Genomic DNA, 16715 nt, shown 5'->3' on the forward strand with positions numbered 1-16715 from the left:
CACCACGTGTTACCCCTATTTTGACAGATGGGGAAGGTTAGAGAACTGGCACGTAGTCACTCAGCTTGTCAGGGACACAGCAAGGACTCAAATCCAGCCTTTTGGGAATCTAGCAGATTTGGTTCAAATCATAGTCCTGCCATTATTAGCTGTGCGTCTTTGGACTGTTTACTTCACCTCTCAGGGCTCCAGCTTCCTCATCTGTAAATAGACTCCTAATGCTGATGTCTCTAACGTGCTTAACACAGCCTGTGACACAACAGTAGGAGCTGTTTACATTACTATTGTAGTTCAGCCATATCAGATCAGCGGGCACCGGGCATTCAGAGAGACAAAGAGATGGACCCGGGAGGAGGCAGCCAGACTCACTCGCACTAACTCTCATGTCCTGGCACCTCCTGTGTGGAGATGACAAACACGCATACACGTAAGTGCCTGGCCAAAAGCCCTAGGAAAACCCAGCAGTGCCCACAGGCTTAGACACGCGTGCCCACACATGGATACAGAGTGACCCAGGGGACAGCTGAAAAGACACCGGGGAATTAGCTAGTCCTATGCAGCAAGCACGCTGGCTCACACCTCTGAGACAAAGACGTGGAGCCGTGATCACTGGTGCTACTGCCATTGAGCCCTTCTAGCTGCTTCTGCTTGCCAGAGGAGGGAAGCCAGGCTCTCGGAGGGCCCCAGTGAGTCACCAGCCTGATGCAATCCCTTTAAAGGGCTCATCTGCTGGTGCAAGAAGCTGATTCATGGAGGGCGTGGTTGCTGGAGGAGGAGGAGAAAGGGACCGAAACTGCAGCAGGAGGGACTGAGGTCAGATAGCTGGAATCGTTCATAGGAACTCTTCACCGTAACCCTGCCAGGTCAAGACTCCAGGGCTCTATAGGTTGAAGCGGGGTTGCTACAAAAGCGAGGGGTCTTAGAGGGAAATGAATTGTGAAGGCTGCGACAGGAATTCTGTCGTTTATTGAACCTAACCGCAGCATTCTCCGCACGAGCTCCAGAGACCGAGAAATGGGGATCAAGGAAGAGCCATTTTTCTAACCAATACACTACAACTGGCCGATCTTCCAACCACTGGAGACTCCTCCCAACCCGGCCGGGCGAGTGTAGGGCACGCGAGGTTCTGCGGAGTCGGGGCGGGGATGGTGCGTCCAGCCCAGCCTCACCGCAGGCATAGATCAGCGGTAAGTACCGCCCCTTTAGCACATCGGACTCCAATCGCTTCACATGTTTCGGCCCAGACCCTGCTCTTAACCAATCAGCCATCGGATTCTGGCCTCTTGCCTGAAGGCTTCCGCCCATCGTCAAGATGGCTCCCGCCCCCGCGCCGTGGGGCTGAGGACGCGGGCGAGGGGCGGGGCCCGGGGAGAGGGGAGGGGCTGCGGCTCGGCCCGAGAGGAGGGGGCGGTGCGTCACTTCCGTTGTCAGGTGGCGGCGCCGCAGCCATGGAGCGAGGCGGCGGTGGCGGCGGCGGCTCGGGCAGCTGCGCTGGGAGGCGGCGGTGAGCGGCTCCACGCCCCCGGCCCGGCTCCCGGCCCCCCGGGACGGAGCGCCGAGCAGCCCCGGCTCCGGGCTACGGACTATGGGCGAGCAGCGCTGAGCCCCGGGGGAAGGTGAGGGCGGGGGTCCCGGAGCGGGGAGCCTGGCGGGGGGTGCGGGCTGGGGGGGCGGGCCTCAGCGGCCGCGGCGGTGACACCCGGGTGACAGCCCGAGGCCGTCCGGGTGCGGCAGAAATGGCAACAGCGGACGCCCCGTCCTCTGCCGGAGGCTGCCCTTCCCGGGCGGCGGGGGCGGGAGCTGCCGCGCACCGGGTCCCGGGCGGCCGCGGGGAGCCTCGGTCCCGCCGCAGCCCTGGGAGGGGGGCACTGCCAGCCTTGCCTGGAATCCCTCGGCCGGTGAGTGAGGGCACCAGCATCTGAACCAGCCAGGTTTTTCCCAAGAGACACCCTCCGCCTCTCCATGCTTCCGTCCCGATCCCGAGAGTGACTTGAAAGTTAGAACGAGTCCCCAGGGAGGGCCAGCCGGGGCTTCCTCCGGGAGCCCTCACCTGATGGCACGGGCATCATGGCTGCTGGGGAATTTTCGCATCCCCGGCGGCGTTCAGGTGCGGGTCAGAGCTGCCTGCCTGCCATGCTCCGTTCGGCCGGCCTTTTCCAAGGAGAGAGCCTGCTGCTGTGGTCACTGTTTCACATGCTGTGCCCCATCAGGCCCGCCCATTCCCACGCCGCTTGGTCTCACCTTCCAGGCAGTGGGTAGGGGCATTGGGATTCCCGACACCCTGTTTTTTCTGCCCACCCCCACTCCTTAGGATGCCTAGTTGTTGGCGGAAGGAAGAGATGACAGCTGCCTTCGGTGGCAGGATAGACTTTGCTCTGTTTTAAGTCATAGGAGGAAACCGGTTGGCTTTGCTTGGTTTTGAGAGCTGTGGCGAAGAGGGTAGTCACTCTGGGCTGGGCGTGTTTCCCTCTTTTAGCTTTGCATGAGATAAGGAAGAGCAGAATATGTCATTGTAAGGCCGAAAGAATCCTTGTTTGTAAATAGTGCTTGTGAGCTGCTCCAGTGCTCCTTAAGGGCCCTGCTCTGCCAGTTTGTCAGATCTGGACAGTCTGGAGACAGTCCTCATTCATTCATTCCCCATATGACAACAACAGTGTCCTTGCCTGGAGAGGCACGGATCCCATATTATAGTGGTTAAGAGTGGGCTTTGGAGCCAAACTTCCTGAGTTCAAATTCTGGCTCCACAGCTTTCTAGCTGTGTAACCTTGGGCACATTGTTTAACCTCTCCATGCCTCAGTGTTCTCATCTATAAAGCAGGGGTGATAACGTAGAGTTGTCATGAAGATTTGAAAAGTTAACACATGTAAAACACCTAGAAACACGTCTGTCACATAATAAGAGTTCAATAAATGTTAGCTATTATTCTTATTTCAAGAAGCTCATGTTCTGGTTAAAGTAGACTGACCTGTAAACAAATAGTTGAAATGTGGTCTAAAAAAGCTGGTAGCAGGGGCCTGCCCGGTGGCACAGCAGTTAAGTTCGCATGTTCCGCTTCAGCGGCCTGGGGTTCGCAGGTTCAGATCCCAGGTGCCGACATGGCACCACCTGGCAAACCATGCTGTGGCAGGTGTCCCACATATAAAGCGGAGGAAGATGGGCACAGATGTTAGCTCAGGGCCAGTCTTCCTCAGCAAAAAGAGAAGGATTGGCAGGAGATGTTAGCTCAGGGCTAATCTTCCTCAAAAAAAAAAAAAAAAATGCTGGTAGCAGCGGGAACAGAGAGCTGTGGGAGCCTAGCAGAGGAAGGTGCTGGCTCAGCCTGGGTACAGGGAGGGTCCTGGGAAGGCTGGGCAGGAGTGATGTTGCTGGAGCTGCATCAAGAAGGACAGGAGGGCTTAGCCAAGTGAGAATGAGGGGGCAAGGTGTTCTGCTTAGAGAGGGAGAGACAAGCAAACTTCTAGTTCATTCCGGAAGCCTCATGTTGTTCAGTATGATGGTATGAAAGTTGACAATGTGAGGTAAGGCATTATAGGTTGACAAGGGAATGCCACATTAACAATTTGGGACTTTACACCAAGGGCAGTGGGGAACCAGTGAAAAGGTTTTAGGCAGAGGAGTGACACGATTGGATCTGAGTTTTAGAATTCTCTCTCTGGGGTCCTGGCAGAGGAGAGGAGAGACTAAAGGACTGGAGACATCTTCAGAGGCCATTGCAGGCCTCTGAGAGGAGAGTGGCACTGGGATCTCTGCTGAGAACACACTGTATGCAACCGGTGGCAGATGACAAGCTTCCTGCATTGCCCTGGGCTTCTCTGCCTGGCCCAGAAGTGCCTGGCATATGTGCCCCTCTCTTCCTGGGATTACAGGTGCTTGAGCAGCGGGGGAGGTGAGGCTGCCCTCTCAAAAGACCGGTTGCAGGGGGTGCAGCATTTTCTCCCTCAGGCCTTTAATTTGATGTTTGGGAAGGCGGCCGACTGTAGTGGTTAACAGCCTGTTTGGCTCTGCAGACAGACAGATCTAATCCCAGTACTGCTAGTCACTAGAAGTTACTTATTCTCTGCATGCCCAGCTTCTCCTCTGTAAAATGGGCATGGTAAGAGCCCCTCCCTGGTAAGTTAGTTGTGAGGATTAAGTAAGGTGTTCCAGGTCCTGCATTTAGAACACCCCGAGTAAGAAATGCTTGGTAAGTGTGAGCTTTTATTACAGGCTGTAGGAGAGAACTGCCAAGAATTAGCTGAAGCCATTAGTGGCAACTACAACTATGTCCCATTGAGCTGTCACAAGTGTCTTGAGGGATAAGAAGATCACAGAATTTTATTGTATTCTTTCTGAAAAGGAAATCTCTGGGGAGTTTACCGGTCTGTATGGGAGCCATGCGAATGATTCAGCTCGGCTCTTTAAAAGAACCACTTTTTAAAATAGAAGTAGGACTGCTGAGCAAAAAATCGTATTTTATTTTATTATTTTTTTAATCAAGTTTTTTTTGTGAGGAAGATTAGCCCTGAGCTAACATCCGCTGCCAATCCTCTTCTTTTTGCTGAGGAAGACTGGCCCTGAGCTAACATCTGTGCCCATCTTCCTCTACTTTATATGTGGGACAGCTGCCACAGCATGGCTTGATAAGTGGTGTGTAGGTTCGTGCCTAGGATCTGAACCCCAGGCCGCCAAATTAGAGCGCACAAACCTAACCACTATGCCACTGGGTCAGCCCCCCAAAAATCATATTTCAAAGTATACATGGGAAAAAAAATATTTGGAGTTTCTTCCATTTGTGTCCCTATTGGTGACCCTAGTCTGGTATCTGAATTAGTATTGTCAGGAAGCATCGCACACACTGATGTGTGTGGTAGCTCAAAATCCAGAACCCCAGTTCCACACGCATGAGCTGCCACGTATGGCTGGGGATGTGCTGGGTACCGAGGGCAGAAGGAGAATGGAGAGGCAGGTGCTGCCCTGGAGGAGCTTGTGGTCTAGCAGGGACTGGGCAGGCTCCTGACCAGTTAAAACTTGCATAGAGTTGGGCAAGTCTGTCACAGGAGTCTGTGCCGCATATAGTGGGAACCAGGAGGAAGTGATTCCCCTGGGGGATGAAGAAGACACTGGGGAGAACTTTGGAGAGTCCTTAGAGCTTAAACTGGATCTCGAAGGCTGAATCGCACTTTCTGAAGGCTCGTGGAGCCCTCCAGGCAGGGGAGCAGCATGGCACAGCATGAATGCGTGTTGGTGTCTGTGCACTTTGGGAACCACAAGAGGTTCTAGCACAGGGTGTGAAGGGACCTGGCTGTAGAACATGCTGGATAGGTAGGCACCAGTGCCAAAATGCTTGAACTTCTGATTTTGTTGGTGATGGGGTGCTTTGTTTTAAGTGAAGGAAATACCATTAGACCCGCATCTTCACAAGTGGCCTCCTACTGCAGGAGGAGGATGGATTCAGGAGAGAGTCTGGCGTCACTGTAGGAGGCTGTTGGAATAATCAAAGCAAGGGTGAGTGGGGGCCTGGATCAGGGCAGAGGCAGTGGGGACGGAGAGGAAGGGCAGAGGTCAGAGCTGTTTGGGGGGAGAGATCAACTGGACACTGAGAGTGTTTGGAAGTGATGGTTGAGGGAGGAGCAAGGGTGGCAGGTGACCCTGAGGTTCCTGGTTTGGATGACAGAGTGAATGATGGTGCAAATAGGATGGCTTGGGAGAAGAAATGTCCAGTGAGATTGGCCAGCTCCGTCAGTCGGCCCTGAGCACACTCTCCCAGGAGAGGATCTGTTGCGAGTCTGTGGCACCCTGTCCAGCTCCGGGCCAGGCTTCTCTCTGGTTTTGCTGGAGTCAGTGCCCTGAAGAAGGGCAGCCTCCCTCCCTTCACCTTCTTCTGCCCAGATTTGCCCAGGCAGATGAGCTTCTTCAGAGTTTTAGGAACTCAAGTGGCTGAGTCTGCAAAACTCCTGTAATTTCTTCAGCCTTCAAATGGCCCTGAAGAGCAGCCCCCTTCAGTCTGGCGTTGTCCACTCTGATTCAGCAGATGACCAACTGATGGCATCCTGGACAGCGGCATACCCTCAGGGGAGAGATGGCTTTTCTAGTACTCCCTGGAGATCAGATCTAGAAAGACTGAAATTGGGTTTATTCAGTCCCTTTTCTCAGGAAGGAGAGGTGGCTGCCACAGGCCACCTAGGACTCCTTCACAGCCATCAGAAAAGTGAGAGGGAGCTGCCCGGGTGCCCTCATCCCCCTGAGATCTCGGGAGTGGGAGCCAGACCTGAATCTGGCTGGACTGTGGAGAGGGATGTGCTGATGGGCCTCAGACAGGCCCTTTGGAGGCTGACTCGTGCTTTCCAAAGGCTCGTGGAGCCCTCCAGGCGGGGGAGCAGCATGGCACAGCACGAGTGTGTGTTGATGTGTGTGCACTTTGAACTGGGGAGATTTTCACAGGCTTTGTCCTGTCATTTGTGGTGTCAAGAAAGTAGAAGAGAAAGTGGCCTGAGATAAGAGCATTTCTTCCTCCTCCACCTGCTCAGGTGAAACCGTAGCCTTGAAGGTGGCCCTGGGCCCCCCGCAGCCCTGCGTGTCCTCTTGGGATCTGTAATTGAGATTCGGCCGGGAAAGGATGGTACTGCTTGCTGTGATTTACTCTGTGTCTTAGAACCGCTTCCACTGTGGCACATGCACGTCTGGGTCACTTTCAGCTACATTGTGTCATCCCCAAGTGTGTGATTTATTCCTCAAGCTCTCTACTGATGAACTGAGGTTAGTTTGTCTTCTGCTCTCCCAGCAAAGCTGAAGCAACTCTCTGTATTCGTAGAATTTTGCCCATCTTAGGTATCTGCAGCATAAATTCCTAGAAGAGTGTTGCTGCTTCAAAGAGTACTTTTATTTTTTTATTTATTTTTAAGAATTTGTAGAAGCTGGCCCTGTGGCCGAGTGGTTAAGTTCACACGCTCCACTCCAGGCGGCCCAGTGTTTCGTTGGTTCGAATCCTGGGCGCGGACATGGCACTGCTCATCAAACCACGCTGAGGCAGTGTCCCACATGCTACAACTAGAAGGACCCACAACGAAGAATATACAACTATGTACCGGGGGGCTTTGGGGAGAAAAAGGAAAAAAAATAAACTCTTAAAAAAAAAAAAAAGAATTCATAGGCCCCCACCTTTTTTTCAGTGAGGAAGATTAGCCCTCAGCTAACACCTGTTGCCAATCTTCCTTTTTTTTGCCTCCCCAAAGCCCGAGTACATAGTTCTATATCCTAGTTGTAGGTCAGTCTAGTTCTGTGTGGGATGCTGCCTCAGCATGACTTGATGAGCGGTGCGTAGGTCCATGCCCAGGATCTGAACCAGCGAACCACTGAAGCAGAGTGCTTGAACTTCACCACCATGCCATGGGTCAGCCCCATAGGCCCCCTTGTAATAAAGTGGAGCAGCTTGATTTTCCCCCAGCAAGCAAAGGTACTCTTTTGAGGTGAGGTCCTCCTTCCTGAGGGGACAGTGAGAACCCCTTCCCCTGAGGAGGCCACAGCCCAGTGGCGGTGATCCTCTTCTGGCTGATGGCAGCCTGTCTTGGGGGTGAGTTTCGACTCCCCGGTGCAGCAGTGCACAGGCCTGTGATTTCAGAGATACTTGAGTTGTTAGGAAGCACAGAGGTTGCAAAACTGAGAAGGGCTTTTGTCGTTCAGAATGAAGCTCTCCCCTCTAAGCATGTTTACAGGCCACCAGCTACTTGGCAAAAGAGACGGAGGATCTTTAGCCTTTCAGGAGTCTGTGACCTGAGGGACCAGAAGGAAGAGAAAGTGGCCTGCACGGTGTGGTGGGAATTGGTGTGCGTGCCGTTCCTCTTGGGGTTTAGGGCAGAGCTGGTTTGAGGTTTGATAAGGGAGCAGCACCTGCTTCTAGGGAGAGGCTCGTTCATCCCCATGGGAGACTTTGGGGCTGGCATAGCCCACAGTTCGGGGGCGCTTTTGGAACCTGACTGCTGGCATCTGCCAACTCTGGAGAGCAGGAGTTTTTTTTGCACCTTTTGCAGTGGATGTGGAGCTCCTTTTTGCAGTGGATGTGGAGCTCCTGGCGTTACCGTGTTTGGGGTGAGTTCCATGGGGTATGTCCTCTTCAGACTCTTCCCCAAACAAGTCCTTCCAAGGCATAGGAAGGAACCCAGCCAAAAAAAAAGGCTCCCCACCACCTTCCAGTCCTCTGTGAAGTCCCCTGCAGTACACATTGAATCCTCACAATCTAAGGAACACGGGGTTACCTCTGTGTCACAGAGGAGAAGCCCCAGGCTCAGAGGGGTTAAGTAACCTGTCCACTGTTACACAGCCAGCAAGGGCAGAGCCGGATTGCCAGCCCACACTTGGGTGACTCAAGCGCCCATGCCATCCCATTCCTCCATCCTGGCCAGGCTCTGGCCCCAGGGAGCCCAGCCCACGTGGAATCTTGGACTCATAGAGCCATAGAGCAGGAAGGGACCTTGACAAAGCTGAAGCAGTCCCTTCTTTGCCAGAAGAGAAACTGCCACTGCCTGAGACAAGTCCCCCACTCTGGCCCTGTGAGTAGTGGGTAAGGAGACTTTCAGCCGTGTCACCAGCACTTAAGGGCTTAGGCTCAGATCAGACCTGGCTTCAGAACCCAGTTCTGCCACTTGCTTGCTGAATGACCTTGAACAAGTCACCTCCTATCTCCAGGTATCCTCTATGAAAATAAACAGGACACATGAAATGGACACAATGCTCCTTGCTCCTAAGATCGTAATGAGGACTAGACAGGAGGTATCATGTCTAAAAGCCTAGTGCCTGGCCTGCAGTCAGGACCCGGGGCGGCCTCTGGTGAAGCCCAGGTGAGCTCTTTGCTAGCAGGTCTGTGATTGTCCCAAAAGCGGCATCATGAACCAGCCTCAGGTCTCCAGTTTGGATGGTTTGGTTGTCCTCCCAGCCCTGATGGATGCCAGGTGGCGAGCAGGAAGTTCCTTATAGGTGTGTTTGCAAGTTACCTGGGAGAAATTAAGTGTACCAGGCAGGAGTGATGGTTTTGTGCCACCCCCCGGCCCGTGCAGCCTTGCATCTGCACACAGGCCAGTACACTCGGGGCACACACGCTCACATGTGTTCCTGTGCCATACTTCCTCAGGTGTGCCTTCTCTGAGGCCCAGTCTCCCCCAATTCCATTACCACTCCTAACAATTCTAATAGGTTCAGAAAATTTTCAAATTTTTAAAAATTATTCTGGTAGTCTATGGTAAAATAGTTAAACGATATGGAAGAATAGAAAAATCTCCCTTCCCTCCTTGGGCCCCTAGTTCCACTGTCTGGAGATAGGTACTGTTAAGTTTCTTCTAGAAATTTCCTATGCATATTCAATGATGTGTACAGTCTTTTTTTTTTAACCCAGATGGTATCATATGATACAAATAGTACTGCAGTTTGCTTTTTTCTTAATGTGATGTATCATAGACATCTTTGTCAGCAGGGGTGGACCTAGTCTTAAAGACCACATAGTACCCCATTGTCTGGATGGAACCAGTCCTCTCTTGGTGGGCGTTTGAATTCTTTCCTGTCTGCTTTGTGCGTGTGTTGATTTTAGTGGTTTTGTCTTTTGTGATTTCTTGCTGCTCCGCGTGGTTCTGTAGGGACCCTCACGCGTCTCTGTCTTTGGGGTTTTGTGTGAGTACCTCTGTAGGGTAACTCCCTGGAATGGGAACTGCTGGGCCCGGGGCACGTGCGTTTTCTTTTACTTTGTTGGCCGCAGTTTCATACCTGTCTTCTGCGCACCTGTTGGGCCTATGCAGGGGGCTCTAAGCTGGACAAGGCCCCATGCCCTGCCCCCAGGAGCTCACTCTCTCAAGAGACACAGGCAAGCAGCAGTGTGACAAGCGTGTTCCCACTGATGTGTGACAGAGTGTCGGTCACTGGGGGCTCGTGGCCCTCGGGATTGGCCGTGGCTGGCTTCTAAGCAGCTCAGAGCAGGCGAGGCTCACTGGTCTGAATGGGCCCTGAGAGTCACCCTGATGGCAAAGCCTGCGTCTGCTTCTGTAATCTTGCCCCTCTGGGCAGCCACAGCCGGCAGCATTTGGTAAAACTGCAGAAAGTGAACTGTACTGCTTACTGTCAAAGTTGTGAAATGTAATTGAATTTAATTTTTGATGAGGCAGTTAAGGAAAGGCAGTTTGCTGGCCCCAGTCCAAATTGCCTTTCTCACAGGATGATTGTAGTGATTTTTGCTGTTAAAAACAGTATAAAGAGAGAATCACATGCACCTGGGCCTGGCCGGGGCTTTCCCATCTGTTGCTCTGGAAATCTGGGCTGGAGAGAAGGAAACTTAACATTTGTCTAGTGCCTCCCACGTGCTGGCTCCTGGCAGTCCTCAGGTAGCCCTGTGCGGGGGCAGCACTCTCCCCCTCCTCTAGATGCGGAGACTGCAGAGCAGAGAGACATGCATCCAGGTCACACTGTGGACACAGAGATGGCTCTCCGACTCAGCCAGCCCTTCTGTAGTCACTTGCTGCTTTCTCCCTCCTGATTTGGGCCGTGGTGGGTGGCAGGAACCTGAACTCCACATGGGACCCCATGGCAGGCCTCGTTCCAGGGCTGACTCACTGCACAAAGCAATAACTGATGGTTTGAGCTGAGGGGCTCCCTACTCAAGTGCTCATGCTGGGGTCCCCCTTGTTGCAGGGAGGCTGGCATGACAGGAGAGGGCTGTCAGTGACTTGGTCTGCCATCACTGCAGATGGCAGAAGGGCCCCTGCAGAACCAAGGGGCCACCAAGAAGGCCTCCCAAGCCAGTGTGCTTGGCTGCTTCTCTGGGTGGGAGAAACCCGAGCAGCACAGCCCGAGAAAGAGCTATTAAGTCTGTCCCTTCCTCCTCCGACACCCACACACAGTGACGGATTATTTGTTGTCACATCAGCTGCTTCCGGAGGCCCTCGGGAGGGGTGAGCTGGTGGCTCTGAGACCAGCTGCTGAGGAAGCCCTTTGCCTGTCTGCTGGGACTGGTTTCTTCATTTCTCTTTTCCATAGAGGGGCTACCAGTCCCCCTCTGTGTGCACAGCCCCAGAGCCTTTGCCCCCAGAATCACTCTGGGACACATCTGCCTGGCCAGGGGCCTTTAGCCTCCAGTCTCTCCCCCCAGCCTTTGTGGAGGCCGCGGAGGAGCCCAGTGGGGACTTCGCAGGGCAGTGGGGTGAAGAGGGACATCACTGATTACATAATCTCCTTGTGTGTGAATCCTGCTTCTTGGAGGAGCCTGGAGCTGGACCGCCACACTGCAGACGCTGGGCTTCCTGTGAGCAGTGGGGTCTTCAACCCCCGCTGGGCCCCAGGACTGCTGCACCCAGCACGTTGTAGTCCTGCTGAGGAAAGGCGGCAGCCAGAGGACTGGTCTCGGGCGGATGTGCTGAGGGGGAGCAGGCTGGGCACAGGGCCCTCTTTCTGACCGCCCCTCCCACTTCCCACTGAGCTGAGTCACTTCCTCTCTGGCTGCTGCAGGTACTCTCCCACATGCCCAGCACAGAGCGGGCTTCAGGGGTGGGGTTCACCCTGTGCAAGGAGAGAGCTCTGGCTAGAAGCAGCCAGTTCACTCGTTACCCCCGAGGCAGTAAAGTACTGCATTTAGAGAATGATGTGATGTTATGTATTCTTGACAAATTAGAGCTATACATATCCTGCATTTTAAAAATGAACAAAATCATCACTCTGTTTTGGAACAGTGACGATGACAGCACATGCATGAATCTTTGTCATCAGGGAGTCCTGGCTGAAGCCGAGGGATTACTAATCCGCCTCCCCATCCCCCCAGCATCCATCCTGAGCACAGAAGCAAATGGCTCCCAGTGGGTTCCTGGGGAGATTGCTTGTAGCCTCCGGCTCCCGCTGAGAGGGTTCCCGCCGGCCTCAGGGATGCCTGCCATTCAGACTCGAAGGAAAAGCCCGAAACAGAGCCCTTTCCAGTCAGCCATCAAGAGTCGCAGAAAACAGGCCGCAGGCAGCCTCCTCTGGCCCTGGTGAGCTGGGCCGGGGTCTCTAGGCTTTGGTTTGTCAGCAATAAAGGGGGGAAATATTTACTTTGTAAAGTTATGAGAGTTGAAGAAAATCTAGGAAACTGAGAACAGTTCCTGGCAAGCAGTAGGTATCCATAAACTGATACTTAACAAGGTATGCGCCTGGAGAGACTTGTCACCAGGGGGGTTCCCTCAGCATGGAGCAAGGCATGCTCACTGTTCACCCAGCAAAGACCTCACAGCACCTCCAGCTACAAGATCGTGTCTGATCCTTCAGTCATCCCTCTTTGACAGATGAGGAAACTGAGGCCCACAGAGGGTAGGCAACTCTCACAGATGGTAGGTGACTAGTTCAGGGTCACAAAACAAGTGAGTGATGGAAGCTGAAATTTGAACCTGGGCCTACCTGATGCCAAAATCCATCTTGCTCTCCCAATTGACATTTGGGTAACTACTCCACAGTTTGAACTATGCTGCAAATTCCTCTTGGTTCCTGGGGTGACTTTGTAGGTGGAGAATGGGTCTGTAGAGAAGTTGGTGGCAGTGGTAGAAGCACCTACACGTGAGTATTGAGGTGCAGTGGGATGCTTGGGCCAGGGAGGGGTGGCTGGCACTGGCGTGTTGGCTGGTAGGAGGATGTCTCAGTAACTCAGCCTCAGACTCAGCCCTATTCTCTAGAGAGACCCTGCCCGGGGGCCCTGACACACCTCCTCCAGGGACAAGCAGGGCCCCCCTCTCGCCCTGCTCACCTGCAGCTTTCTGGCTTGGCAGCTCCCTGATTCCAGGAGAATGATTGCTTATACGGAAGTCCAGAGGGTACTGTCCTCTCCATGGTTGGCATTCCTTAGAACCACCCCTGACATCATGTGGAGAAGGAGCAGCTGAGGAAGCAGTGTGGTCAAGTAGAAGGAATATGGAATCCAGATTGGAAAGCCTGGGTTCACATAGGTAAACTCTTTCAGCAACTAGCCAGGTGACTTTAGGCAGGTGTCTCAGTATTTCTGAGCCTCAATTTCTCTTTCTAGAAAATGTGTTTTGGGGGCAGGGGGCAATCAGTTATAGTCATGTATTTGAAAGTGCTTTGCAAGCTAGAACTAGCTGTGTGCAAAAGTTAGTTGTGATAGTTAATGTGAGAGTGTGGGCCTCCTACATGGATTCTGATTCCAAAATTCACCATCCAAAAAGGGGCCCAGGGAATTTTCGAGGGAACTGGCAGTGCTCTAGTGTGGAGGGGGTCTGGTCTGTAAAGCACCGATCCACAGATCGTCTTAGTTGGATCGTGTGTTCAGATTTCACACCGCTTGCCTCAAGTCTCATCATTTTCATTCCAGGTATCGTCAGCTGAATGCATAGTTGGGCCAGAAGTTCTCTTTTCTGGGGGAAGCAAGAGTGGTAGGAATTTTTCTGACCAGTAGAAGGACCTTCACACTACAAACCTAGAGTGGCCAGGAGGACCTGTCACTGGTGTGAGGGGGCAGGCCAGGCTGTCACTCACATGCTCCCACAACTTGCTGCAGGAAAGCGCATCTTTTTGCTAGATTCAGCCGAAAGGGAGCTGGTCTGTCCCTTCGACAGTGAGGGGTTGGGCCTGAGCTGCAGGCACGGCATGGATGGGTCTCACTCCTCAGTGGGTGTTGCTCTCCAGCAGTGAGCACTGTCTAAGCACAACTCCTGGTGGTCAGCCAGCCTGGAACCCGCTGGCCGCAGGCATCTAGACATTTCTGACATGTGACTTTTCCTGGACAAACTATTTCCAGCATCGCTACAGCCTGTTTACCTACAGCTGTGACACCCCATCTCTGGTCCTGGATTCCATCTCCTGCCATGAGCTGGTGGACCATCCGTACTTTCTCTTGGGTCTTACTCCAACCTGTGGCCTCTAGTTGGGTGATCTCTTTCCCCTGTCCCAATATGGGCTTTGGTGCCTTCTGGGTGCATAGCAAACAGTTCTGTACTCTGTTTTCTCATTCAGCATTTTGGCAGGCACTGGGCAGAGTGCAGGGAAAGCAGAGGTTGTTCCCTCAGCCTGCGATGGGGGCAGTCAGGCAGATAAATCAGTGGTTATGCACAGCAAGAGGGGACAGAGGGATGCTCAGGTGCTCTGGGAGCTAGAGGAGGAAAGGTGACACCAGTGAGGACTGAGGGAGAAGGAGGAGCCAACCAGGGAGGGGAGGGCAGGGCAAGGGTGTTCATGGCACACTCAGGGAATTGTGAGTCATTTGGTGCGGCTGGATGTAGGGGGCATGTAAGGGCGGTGAGGGTGAGGCTGGAGAGGTAGCCTGGGTCTAGCCAGGCTCACTGAGGAGTTTGGGTTTCTTCCTGAAGACCACGGGAGCATTGGAGGAACCCCCCACCCCCACCCCAGCAGAGACAGACAGAGATACTGCAGGCCCACGTCCCTGAGCAGAGGAGGAAGTGCAGCCTGCTGGAATCTGTCTGTCCAGCTCCAAATACACAGGTGGCTGAGGAGGTGTCTTCTGATGGAGTCGTTCCTTCTTCCTTCCTGATCTCCTCATGGGGAACAGAGCCCCACTGTCTTGCACCCGTTGCAGAGAAACCCTTTGAAAATGTGCTGCAGAAAGACGCCACCAGGTGGCAGACCTGGAGATTGTACAAAGGCCTCATTTTTTTCCCATTCCTTTAGCACAGTGTTTGGGAGGGAGGAAGGGGGACATTCAAGACTGAAGTCCTGTTCATGCTCGGATAGCTCTGCCCAACAAGTGTGAGATTCCGCCGTGGGCTGTGCACCCACATGAACTCCCTGGACACACATTCCTCCAGGGTCTTGGGAGCTATTCCAGCCAGTTGTACTTTCTCCTTTGTCTCTGGGGACCTGAGAGTAAATTGCAGACATTATGACCTTTTACCCCCAACACTTCAGCATCTATCACCCAAGAACAAGGACATTCTACTATACAACCAGAATACAATTTTCAAATTCAGAAAATTTAACCGATATAATACTGTTATCTAATATACAGTCCATGTTCAGATTTTGCCAGTTGCCCAGGCACGTCCTTTATAACTTTTTCCCCTGGGATCACCCATCACATTTACTTGTCATATGTCTTTAGTCTCCTTTAATCTAGACTAGTTCTTCAGCCTTCCTTTAACGATCTGACATTGATGTTTTTGAAGCATACAGGCCTGTTTTGTTGAATGTCCCTCAACTTGGGTGTGTCCCACGATCAGATTCAGGTTATGCCTCATTGGCAAAAACAAATAAAATAACGTAAGTGATGTCGTATCCTTCTAAGTGCAGCTTATCAGCAGTGCCATGATGTCGGTTTGTTCTCTTATTAGTGATGTTAACTCTGACCATTTGGTTAGGGTTACAGCTTGCTTTTTTCTTTAATTGAGGTACATTTACACACAGTGGATTTTACAGATCTTTTTACTGTACAATTCTGTCTTTTTGACAAATACATACACCCGGAGTCACATTCTTTTGATTGTAAAGGTGTACAGGCCAGTGTATGTGCTCCGTCCCCGCCCTCAGTCCTGCTCCAGGAGATCTTGGACTGGAGGCACTAGGTCTTAGTTCCACACTCTTCCCCGCCCCAACTGACGTATTGAAGGAGCCATTGGGGTGGCCTCATCATCGTAGACCATCCCTTCTTGTGCCTTCAGTTGATAATTGCCGGCTGGTGCTCAACCTCTGCTCCCCCATAGACCAGTGAACAAAACGAGGATGAGATGCTGTGTGCCTCTGCCCAAAAGAGCAGACCCTCCCCTTGACCCACAAAACAGCTGTCCTCTGCCCTCTACCACCAAGTGTGCACCTGGCACTGTCCAGAGCCCTCTGTCTCCTCAGCAGCTCAGCTAAGCCACAGGCCTCCTCTCTCGCCACACCGAGCTGAGCGTGTTGCTCAGGCTGGCCATCAGACTCCCCAGGCCTGTAGTCTCAGGCCAGCAGACAGCAAGTTCAAGGTCTCAAGCCTCAGTCTTGTTACCCTGCTGCTTCTGCACCACCACCCCCAGCTCAGTGCCTAGCTATCCCTTTCTCCTTGGGCAGGAGAAATTCAAAACTCTTTTTAAGCTAATGATAGCACACTTTATCAAATGCTTACAATATGCCAGTACATGCTCTGCTAAACCTTTTGTATGGATCATCTGTTGGTCCTCTGACCACCCTTGTAAGGTAGACATACTCTGTGTTTTGTAGATACAGAATAAGTCCCTTGTCCAAGGTCTCATCGCTATTAAGGGATGGTGCTGGAACCAGGTCTGGCTTACTCCAGAACTCTTGCTCTGACTCAGGGGTTCCCAACGAAGGTGGCTTATGTGGGTCAAGATGGTGATGCCTTCAACCTGAGGGTGACTGGGCCAGACAGAACAGCTGAGTCCCTCAGTCTTTTCACCCCAAAGTGCCATGCAAATGTTTCCCTTTGTGTTGTGACATGAAAAAGACTGAAACACAATGCTCTAACCACATTGTTCTGCTGCCTTAGTGTCCTAGGGGCACAGACTGTCCTCTGCCTCCCGTCCTCTGCCTCCCTCCTGGAGTCTGGTGCCCATCTAGACACACAGACTCTGAACACGTGTGTGGCAGACAAGCTCGAGGCCAGGAGTGGGTGGGAGCTCCGTGCTCATTTCTAGGTGCTGGGTGGCCTGGACCAAGGTGCAGGGTCCATGCCTTCAGTAGACACTGCCAGGAGTACAGACCAGAAGTCAGGCCTGCATGGTTCAGGAACTTTTTGTTTGTTTTGTTTCATTTTGATGGAGCCAGGAAACATGAGGGT

General features: G+C 52.8%; 1 protein-coding gene across 4 annotated transcripts in view; it reads left to right on the plus strand.

Moving 5' to 3' along the window:
• Nucleotides 1-812: 812 nt before the first annotated feature.
• STK40 (serine/threonine kinase 40) overlaps nucleotides 813-16715 on the plus strand; it is a 41245-nt gene continuing 25342 nt past the window's right edge. For 2 of the 4 annotated variants that reach the window (XM_046662916.1, XM_046662918.1), the window contains exon 1: nucleotides 1423-1616. The gene's annotated coding sequence lies outside the window, so the exon portion shown is untranslated. Of the gene's footprint in view, nucleotides 1188-1422; nucleotides 1617-16715 lie in introns of those variants that run through there. The other 2 variants (XM_046662915.1, XM_046662914.1) reach the window with 2 other exon arrangements.

Source organism: Equus quagga, chromosome 5 (assembly GCF_021613505.1).
Source record: "Equus quagga isolate Etosha38 chromosome 5, UCLA_HA_Equagga_1.0, whole genome shotgun sequence".
Taxonomy (NCBI): Eukaryota; Metazoa; Chordata; class Mammalia; order Perissodactyla; family Equidae; genus Equus; species Equus quagga.